Source organism: Tupaia chinensis, unplaced genomic scaffold, assembly GCF_000334495.1.
Source record: "Tupaia chinensis unplaced genomic scaffold, TupChi_1.0 Scaffold145870_1, whole genome shotgun sequence".
Classification (NCBI taxonomy): domain Eukaryota; kingdom Metazoa; phylum Chordata; class Mammalia; order Scandentia; family Tupaiidae; genus Tupaia; species Tupaia belangeri.
Window position 1 is genome coordinate 5,683,024 of NW_006205727.1, and position 9,791 is coordinate 5,692,814.

Genomic DNA, 9,791 nt, shown 5'->3' on the forward strand with positions numbered 1-9,791 from the left:
TAGGAGCAGGCATCTCTCTGGGCGTTTGGGCTGGGCAGTGAGGAGGAGGGGCGGAGAGAACCCGCAAAGTTACCCAGACTCCAATATCTTGGAGATGGGCTAATTGGCTCAGTTTGGGGGAGTTGCCTTGCCCAATCTTTTCGCCCCTTCTTGGTGTACCTGGTCCCTTGACTCCCACCTGGAGGTTCAGAGCAACAGCCCCTCAACCCCTCCCCCACCCAGCTAAGCGATGAAAGAGCCTCTTCTGGAGCCTAGGCTGACGTTTGGCCAGAGCGGATGGCCAGGACGGGTCCGGTGTGTGCCTGCACAGAGGGAGACCTATGTGAAGGTGCGGGGGCCGGAGCAGGCCCTGGGAAGGGCCCAAAGGAGCCGCAGAGGACTGAGAGAGCTGAGACTAAACGGTGCACACTGCCGGGCGTGGGGTGAGGGGGGACCGTCTAGTTCCAGGATTAGACGTGGTGTCTGCTCTTCCTGGCTGAGGTCCGGGAGTCCCATGGGCAGCGGGGCGGGTGTTGGGGGGAGGGCGCTGCCGGCTCGGGTACAGCAGTTCTGGCCAGAGATGGTTGGTCACTGCTGCCACCCTGGCCAGAGAGCAAGGAGGCCACTCCAGCTGGACTGAGCTCTGTGAGCCGGGGAGAAGCGCCAGACTTTCCTCGTTGGCCCCCTAACTCTGCACTTCCCACCTCACTTCACCTTCTCTGCAGGCGCCCTCTGTTACCTTAGCCCAGACTGCTTGCGCCCAGGGGCTCTTCTCTTGGTCCCTAGTGTCACGTTTGCTACCACAGAAGAAATGTCCCAAGTAGACCTTATTTCTCCTGAGCAAGATGGCACTCTAAGAAACTTGAGACAAAATGAAGTTCAGAATTTGGAGTGTGACCTTGCCATAACTTCCCCTCCGGGTAGTTGAGTTTCTGCAGAGCTTTCCTACTCCTAACGACAACACTTGTAAAAAGCTAGTTTCCCGCCCAGGCTCATGTTTCTGTGAGGGCTTCTTGTCCACCCTCATCCATCCCTAACTACCTGCTTTGAAGCATCTCAGATGGAGACAGGCGTACTAATTGTGCAGAACTAAACTTGTGTGCTAGTGTGCTGGCAGGGCAGGGGAAGAGGCTTTGTTGTTTAGAGAGATACTTCCATGTTTTGTTCCACCTAGATGGAGAAGGTAAGAGAGCCCCCCACTAGTTCCAACATCTCCTCCATCTGCCATGGGCCTTTCTTGCCTCTCTTCCCTTCCTCCTCCTACTGAAGGCTTTACATTAAGCTCTGGACCCTTCCCCAGCCCCAGTCTCCAATAGGAGAAAAATTATCTTGGGGTCAGCTGGTGTTGTGGTGGTTAAGACAGGTGAATCCCACCTGGGAGACTGAGTGGCTCAAGTCCCAGACCCAGCAACTTGAAAACCATGCTGGACACATGTGCAAGCATGCCCGAAATCCCGAGAGGAGAATGGAGAAGAAGGGTTCTCCTGTGTGACCATACCCCTGGGTGGCGATTTCTCACTGTCCTTCATTCTCTCTCCCTCTCTGTCTCTTTCCAGTGGGTGCATGCACCCTGTAGCAAATACAAAGGAAAAGAAAGAAGGAAAGTGGAAGGAGGGAAGGAGGGAAGGAAAGAAGGAAAGAAGCCTTCCTGATCTCTCTAGAATGGAGCATCTCCCTACCTTTCTGAATCCCTTGATAGTCCATATCCACAATTGCACTCTGAGTAACACTCCTTCATCTTCACTGGTCTGACCTCACACATGACCCTGGAAGCTCCTTGGGGACAAGAACCATGCCTAGTATAACTTGAGCACATAGCAGGATTTTGGTACAACATGCATTTAGATGAAAATAGGATTTATTTTATGATGCATATAATACCTTGGCAACTATAAAGCTAGGCATCCATGCAATCGACCTCAAATACAAGTGGCCATAAAAATCCAACAGAAAAAAGAAGTTTTGGAGGAAGCACTAAAATATACAGGGGGAAAATGAAGTTTATTTCAAAACAATCTGGCTCAGTGGACAGCAAAGTGATTGCTCATCCACTCTTGATTTCATCCTTCTGTGGCTCATCTGTGCCAGTGGACAGTGTCTAATACAAGAGCCCTGGGTCCTTTCCAGTAATCATGGGCCATCTACGAATACAAAGTTTAGTTCTCCACACATTGCAGAAAATGTTTTTTAATCAGAGATGGGAATTGACAGAAGGAAAGTAAAATTTAAATTGGAAAAGCCATGGGGCCGGCAGGTGGCATAGTGGGTAAGGCACTGGACTCTGATATGGTCAACTGTAGTTCTTGTGCCAGAACTGGCAGCTTCCTTTCTTGCTTTCCCTCTCTTTCTGTGTATCTCTTTGGTGAGCACACATGCTCTATAGCAAAACTAAAAAAATAATAATACTGGGACCAGCAGTTAGCATAATGGCTATGTCACTGGACTCCCACATAGTCGACCGTGGTTCACATCCTGGACCTGGTGGCTTAAAACTCACGCCGGGAGCGTGTGCGTGCGTGCGTGCCCAAGATCCTGAGAGGAGAATGGAGGAGAAGGGATTGCGGTGTGGCCATCCCCCCTGGGGGTGATTTCTCACTTTCTGTCTCTCTGTCTCTGTCTGTATGGCAAGTGCACGCGCCCTATCGCAAAAAACCTCTTAAAATATTAATAATAATAATAAAATCAAATTTATAATTCTAAAAATAATAATAAACTGGCAAAGCCGAAATAAACTATGAAAATTATTTAAACTCCAAAGCCAACAAAACCCCAATATTAATACTTTACCCATGAAATAAATAAACATAGGAGCCAGCAGGTAGCATGGTGGTTAAGGTGATAGACTTCTACATGACTGACCACAGTTCAAGTCCCAGACCTGGTGGCTTGCTCTTTCACATTCTCTGTCTCTTTCTCTGATGAGCACATGTTCCCTATAGCAAATTAAAAAATAACAACAATAAACAAAATTAAATAAATTCTTTAAGAAAAAAGAATGCAGAGTAGTCACAACACAATGAAAATGGCAAGAAGGGACAGCAAGAGAGGGGATGGAAAAGCAACATGAAGTTGACAAAACAAATTCACAATACAGTATCCTGGGGTTGATGGGGTAAGGGCAGTAGCCCTGTAGTCAGTGGTCCTAAGGAGTATTCTAATTGATAGCAACTGCACAATCCTTGCCATTCATAATGATGCACTTCAGTGTCTGATCAATATTAAATTAAGGGTAATATGATCTCTTCGAGGAGACAGGGAAATGTGTATTCTACTTTAGAAAGATCTTCATTAAGCATAATGAAAATAAATGTTCATTCACTTAATGTGAGAAACTTTCTATCACAGCAGTGTCAGATACAAGGTGTCTGCAAAAGGTTCTCAGAAAAATGCACATTATGAAAAAATTATGCATGGATTTCAAACAGTTTTTCACCGAAATAAATTCAAATTTTAATTTTTTCCATGGGCTCTTTGAAGTTGCCTTGTCAGTGAGGAAGCGTTGCAATTTCTAGAGCTGTTGAACTGGAAACAAAGACCTTCTGTTTTCCCCACTCGGTGGAAGTAGGGCATCATCGATGGCTGAGGTTGAAGGTCCCTCATGGCCGTCATCATTCACTTATCCCTTTAGGTGCAGCATGCAGACCGTATGTAGAACACCTAGAAATTAAATAGACACGCTAAGTGCACAAACCCCGAAGGGTATGCACATCAGGCCAATTCAGTGAACCAGTGGATTAAATTGGTCATTTTGTGTTGTGCAGACAAAATAACCATTTCACTATTTTCCTCTCTCTAATGGGGATGTTAAATTTAGACACGACCTTATTGGGAAAGATATTTGCAGGTAGACTGTAAAGAAAAGATCTTTCTCTTCCTCTACATAAATCCCACTTTAAAATAATGATAAAATGAGGAAAGATTCACATTCCAAAGAAGTAAGCCCACCCTAACATGGTTGGTGGTGAATGCACACACTTCACAGATAGCCCAGCCATGGGGGAGGGAGAGGGGGCACTGCTCACTCAGGGACATGAAGCTTCTGTTGGTTGGGCTCAGTTCAGTCAGCCTTTCAAAATGTGTTTATGTTTTCCTTTGGCATTTTTGGGACACAGTAACAGGATCAGGACTGTCCAGGACAGGGTTTTTCCAGATTTATGGTGTACATTCCATTCCATAGGAGCATAAATGTGTTACTATGTATTCTCAAATGCAAACAGCATTAAGAATCCCACCCTGTCTCCTTGGTCTTATCCCAGTGCCATACAAACTCAGTTTAGCACTCTTTCTGAACATCTATTTCTGTATGAAATATGAGTACAGAGAGGTTTCAGATCTGGATCTGTAAGGAATACAAGAATACCACTGCAAGAAATGTACTCCTCTCTCCCCAGTGAACCACCAAAAAACAACAACAGAAAAGGAAGAACAGCATTCTAGAATTCATAGAGGGAACTAGGGAATGCATTTTAAAAGGGAGTCTCCATGGGTGGGGTATTAAAATGCAGAGTACAGTGACAGTGCAGAATAGCTTCTGTGTGAAAGTCAAGACTGGGAATTTAGACAGAGTAGTAAGAATGAAATCAAGGCCAGAGCGGAGGATTCTTGACTGCCACTAGCAGGCACTGCATCTGGCTCAGACTTGTCTTTCATTTTCCCCACTTCTTATCTGCTTCCAGTTAGGCCTTTGAGGAAAATGGGGAAAGATGTATAGGTTTACTTTTTGAGGAAATAACTGTATTTTTATACAGAAATAATCTTCCTATTTCACTTTTAAAATAATTTTAACAAAACAATTTCATACAAAATCTTATATTTTCTTAATATGCATGGCTTTCCCCAGCTTTAAAGAACATGTGTCTCTCTCTCATCAGCTCTTGGAGGTTCTGGATGTAAGGAAGAACATAAATGCCTCAGTGCAAAGATGTGCGAGCATCCTAGCAGAAGTGAAGCATTGTGAAGCTTTTGGTTCTAATAACTGTTTCCAAAGGCCCCAGAGCATTTGCTCTGAACACTTACCAAGAAATGGCACAGTGAGGTGGTCTTGGGAGACACCATTTGAGGGGTCAACACTCCATGAGACATGTCAAAGGGAGTGACTTCTATTTCCTATTTCTCTCCCTTCCTGAACTCGTACTGTACTTAGGCACTGCCAGTACCACGGGGTTGTGCCTTTACTTATTCATTCATTCATTCATTCATCTATACCTTAAATGTGTAGCGAAAACACGTGTGAGTCTATTCCCACACTTTCTTGAGAACAGGGGCCGTAACTTACACAGTTCAATTCTCCCCCACAAAACCTACCTGGCATGGTGTTGTCACATACTAAATTTTCTAAATTCTGCTATGGAAGAGTGATCCATGAATCAGTGGCATCAGCCTATCCTGAGGGCTTGTTAGAAAAGCAGAATGTGGACCAATAGGTCGCCTGGTGGTTAAAGCTGCATGGTCTGCAAAGGCTCTGAGTGGTCTGTCCCACATAAGAATCTACTGTTCCCTCTACCATCTTAGAAACATTTTGGGTGTGGGACCAGCGGGTGGCGTGGTGGTTAAGGTGCTGGATGCTTCCACATGGCTGACCACGGTTCAAATCCTGGACCTGGTGGCTTGCTTTCTCACCTTCTCTCTCTCTCTGTGTGTGTGTGTCTCTCTGGTCAAAATAAAAATGAATGAATAAATAAAGTTAAATAAATAATTTAAAAAAGAAGAAGAAACATTTTGGGTGACTGTAGAGCTCACAGCCTCACCTTTCCTTACTCATGCTAAGTTGCTCATTAAAGATGTTTCATTGCTGAGCTCTGTGCCAGGGACAAGGGAGGGTAAGTTGTCCCGAAGGAATGCACAAAGCAAATCCAGCAGTATGATGTTGTGGGAGTCAGATGACAGGTAAAAAGCAATTTCATTATCATCCTTTCCAGAAAACACTTCCAGAACACCTACACTGCTTATTGTACCTGAGTTCCAAATTTATGCAAAATTCTACTTATACTTCTGTTCTATTTGCGTGGTTTACACACTACTGAAAAATCCCTTAGGTATGGAGTAGTGGGAAAAAACAGTGGCATGGGTGTCAAGAAACCTAAATTTTACACCTAATTATACATCTACATTGCTGTGTGATTTTAATCAAATTGCTTTACTCTAGGCCATTCTGTAGCACAGTAATTAAGCACAGCACAGAGGGAGCTGGATCCTACATAGCTGACTGCAATTTAAAGCCTAGTCCAGTGACTTGAAAAATACAGCAGGTACATTCACATGTGCCCAGGATCCTGAGAGGATGGAGGAATGGTGGTAAAAGCATTACAGCATGTCCATGCACTACTGAGGGTAGTACTTGTTTTTTTCACTCTCTCCCTCTCATTCTCTCTCTCTCAGACACACTTATGCACTCTCTGGCCATAAAAAGATTAAATGAATAAATAAATAAATAACTTTTTAAAAAATTGCTGTGGGTCCAACAGGTGGTATGGTGGTTAAGACACTGGACTCCAACATGGCCAAAGGTGGTTCGAGTCCTAGGCCTGGTGGCTTGCTTTCTCATTTTCCCTCTCTGTCTCTTTCTTGGCAAATTAAACTAGTAATTAATCAATTCTTTTTGAAAAAAATAAAATTGCTTTATCCTGTACTCCAGTGAATTTGGTGCATAGAGTTGAGTAATGACAAATGACAAGCACCAGTTCCAGTTTCTTTTCTCTCTCTCTCTCTCTCTCTCTCTCTTTTTTTTTCTTTTTGAGAGAGAGAGAGACGTTTTTGCTGTAGGTCATGTGTGCTTGCCAGAGAGACAGAGACAGAAAGCGAGAAATCACCCCCTAGAGGTGATGGCTACGCCACAGTTCTTTCTCCTCCATTCTCCTCTTGAGATTTTGGGCATGCACGCAACATGCATCTGGCTTGAGTTTCAAGTCCCTGGGTCCGGGACTCAATTCACAGTCAGCCATGTGGGAATCCAGCTATGCAACCTACACACCATCTGCTGATCCCTTCACTATCATTTTAATGCTCCCAAAGTTTAGTTTTTCTGTCAACTGAATCTGAAAATCAATCACTAAAAAGTTAAAGGCTGAGGTTTGACTTTGTCAAATGGAAATTGCCTCTGCCTCTGGGACCCAGCACCACTCCCAGGTCCACCTGTCCCCTGCATCTGTGCAAGCTGCCCAAAGAGAGAAAGAGCTCTTATGTAGAAATAGGAAGCAGCCATCTCTAGTCACTTTCCTCTCCTCAAGTCCCAGAAAAATGCCTGGAAAGAAAGAATATGTCTAGATTTGTCCCCTCTGAAATGGGTTGGAAGATAAGGATTCCTCTTAGTTGCACTTGGGCATCTCAGTGCATCTCCTAGGCTATAATGACTAATGATGAAGGTGCTCTGGAAGACTAGGTCACTTGATGAGCCCTGCTCTTTCTTGCCTGAAGTATGGGCCAGCCTGGAGTAGGGGAGGCATGGTATTGCAACCTGATCACTGACTTCTGCCCAGCTGGCATGCTTATGGAGTTGTCCTGTGTATAACTCCATGAGGATGTTAATTGATGCCCAAGCAGATAGCAACTAATCGGTCAGTATTTATGTCAGTAGCCTTTGGGTAAAAGCATGAGTACTCTAACCTGAGAAAGCATTAACTGAGCACCTAGTACATGTCAAGTGCACAGGCAGCATGTGGGAAGTACAAAAGAAATATCTTACAGTTCATGCCAGCAGGAAAGCTTGGATTCCCATTTCAAGTGATGGGAACTTGGATAAGAGTTCAGAGACAAGGGGATGCTCTCAGACTGTACCACCCTACAGACCTTTCATTGACAATGAAGATATTCTCCAGCTGTATGGTAGCCACTAGTGGCACGTGGTTTTGAGTACCAAAAATGTGGATAATGCACTGAAGAACTGAATCTTTAAAGTTTAATTTTAATTGGCTTTAATTTTAATTGAGTAGCCATATGTGACTTGGAGCTACCATATTGGACCACGCAGAATACAATTCCTACTCAAAGTGTGGTCTGCAGACTTGCAGCATCATGCCACCTAGGCACTTCTTAGAAATACAGATGTTCAGGCCCCACCCTAAACCCACTGAATCAGAACCTTCATTTTAACAAGATCCTGAGGTCATTTGTTTGCATACTAAGTTTGAGAAGCGCTAGTCTAGGGCAGTGGTTCCTAGCCTTAACTGCATATGAGAGCCACTTTGGAAGCTTTAAAAATCACAGTGCTGTGACTACACCCCCATCTAATTAAATCTGAATTTGGGGGCAAGGTGGGGTGCAGGTATCAGTGATTTTTAAGCTTCCCAGGTCATCTGATGATCGCCCAAGGTTAAGACCCACTGCTCTCAGGCCATGCAGCCAACCAGGGTCATGCTCTAATGGGTGAGTCCATGTGAGGGCCAGCACCTTGCTCCTCAGCTACAAACTCACCTTCTGGGCCTGACTAGCTGGGAAGCCAAAGGGACTTATTCATCCCCAGCAAGTGTAAGAATTGGCCAAGGCTTATGTTTGTTTCCAGTGCCTAAGTGAGATGTTCATTAGTTTTTGACAAAACATACCCAAATACCACACCACCAGAGGGTACTAAAGTGTCCTGGATGACTGAAGACTGGGAAGGGCTGATTCACTTCCTCACTCTGGGACCTGGGAAACTCTGGCAGTCAGAGCAGGCCCCATGAAGGGAGCTATTCTTCTCATCCAGGGTGGAGACCACTGACTTTTCCAATGCCACTTGTCTTCGCTGTCCCTCTTGCAGCTCAACAGGCATCCAAAGAGTACTGGGGCTAAACAGAAGAGGTGGGTTTTCCTGGAGAGCTGGATTCTCTTATTCTGTCGATCTGAAGAAGACCTCTAAGGCCCCAGCCACGTTCTAGTGATGAATGACATATACAGAGCTGAAACTTCATCTCGGAACTGGTGAAGGTTCAAGAAAGGCACTTCTGAAAACAGACTCCAAGGAAATAGGGTCTCACAAGCAGCAAGGTGTACCAGAGAGTGGAGCTGCAGCCTTGAGGGGAACATCACTTTATGATCTCACTGAGGAATACCATCCTTGGCCTTGGTGAATGGAGGAGCAAGAGCGTCACCTTGGAAATGGAATTCCTCAACTACACGAGGGAGGACTAGCTCATTTGTCTTGATGTATCCATTGGGTTTCCTAAGCTTTGTACTCACAGCTCTTCTCAGGCATTCATTCCATGCCAATCTTAAAGGACTCGGTCAAGATAATGGTGCCCTCAGGAGGGGTACAAGAGAGGGAGCCATGATGTTTTGCTCATCTTGGAGCAAGGGAGGAAAAAGTACCTGCACTGGCTCTTTTGCAGGATTCCCGGTACCTCTGCTGCTCATCCCTCGACCTAAGGTCACCAAATGTCTTATAGCTATCCTGAAAAACTCACAATCTAGCAGGCCCTTGGGCCAAAAGCTAGGTGAGCCCAGCTCCAGGAGAGAACTGGGAGAGAGTCAGGAGAAGCTTGTCTCCCTTCCATCACTGGTAGGTGAGCATGTGAGCTCAGTGAGAACAAAAAGAGAAAGGAGGCCCAAAGTTGTTATCTCCTCCAGCTGGTTCAACTCTATTGTCATGCCTCATCACACAGAGACTCCCTGTCACTCCACTTGCACTATTACTATCATCTGGGCTGTTCAATTAGCACTGTGTTAAAGGCTCCTTCATTCTCCAGTGGCACTTCATTACCGAGCCATAAAACATCAGAGCTCAGCAGGCTCCTTGGTGGTCAAAATGGTCCAACTCACTTGGTATACAGATGGGGAAATGAGGCCTGGGTCAAAGCTGTATTTAGCCAAGGCAAAAGGAAAGATCAGTAATATTGGCC